Below are 1,096 nucleotides of genomic sequence, written 5' to 3' on the forward strand. Positions count from 1 at the left end.
CACAGCAGTAAAGGATTGATCTCCTTGCCTTGCACCCAGAGAATCCAGCCCCGTCCGGGGCCTCCAGTGCGCGCAGAGCGCCTGACAGATGCCAAACTTACGATACCAGATAAGTTTTCCAAGTCCCTCTCCCCGTACGCATGTCATCGCTCCTTAGACGCAGATACATCACAGGGCGAGTGGCGATGAATGAGATATCTAGGCAGTATTGACTAGCCGAAGTTTCTTCAACAAACCCAAGAGTTCATCTAAGCGTGATTGGCGAGAGAAAGAGGAAGGGTTAGCAGATACATCTGGTGTAACGGGCTGAGCCCAATATGGCTCGGCTTGCACTCTCGCCTTCGGCCCCGGCCCCCGGCCGGGACCCATCCGTAAGCGAGATTAACCACGTGTCGAGCTCAGCAGCTCAAGAGCCCAAGAGCTCTCCTCTTCTTGTTCTGTTTTCTCTTTCTTCTTTAGCGTTTAGATACTCGTAGTAGTCGCCTAGCTAGTTGTCAAAATACTCAGCTTGGACCGTTACATCTGGGGCAAACGGTTTCCAGCCGTGGCCTGGAAGTCCCAGAAGTGCAGCTGGCTGACGAAGACGCTGGTACATTCCGCCTTGGAGGCATCAGGTCCGCCAGCGAATCGGTGCCCCGTGGCATTGCGTGGCGATAGCCTCAAGGTGGTATTTTGTAGGTTGCTTAGGGTTAGGGTTATGGCAGCCCGAGTATTCGCTGTCGCTGTTGTATTGATGTGCCTTGGCACGTATAAAAATATAGGCACAACTAGCACTATAGTAAATTTCGTAAATTTCATGTCATAAAGTATGGTGGGATAATTTAAGTTATTCCTAGTGTCATCAAGTGTTAGTAAGGGTGGTGTTGACTCCAACGCCACGGCATAATTCAACGGGTTTAGGTTAGAGCGCTGAAATCAACACAGACCAAGTAAAATAATAAAGGTAAAGAGAAAGAAGAAGGAGATCTACAGAGTTATGCACGCGAGGGGAGGAAATTCTCTGTGGCACGTGATCCAACACGTGGTAGGCTGCGAATCGGCGTGTTGTCATAATGCCGACCGTGACACATTTGATAAGGGATTTTCGGGTGATGCG

The sequence above is a fragment of the Metarhizium robertsii genome (assembly GCF_000187425.2).
Source record: "Metarhizium robertsii ARSEF 23 chromosome Unknown MAA_Scf_31, whole genome shotgun sequence".
NCBI lineage: Eukaryota > Fungi > Ascomycota > Sordariomycetes > Hypocreales > Clavicipitaceae > Metarhizium > Metarhizium robertsii.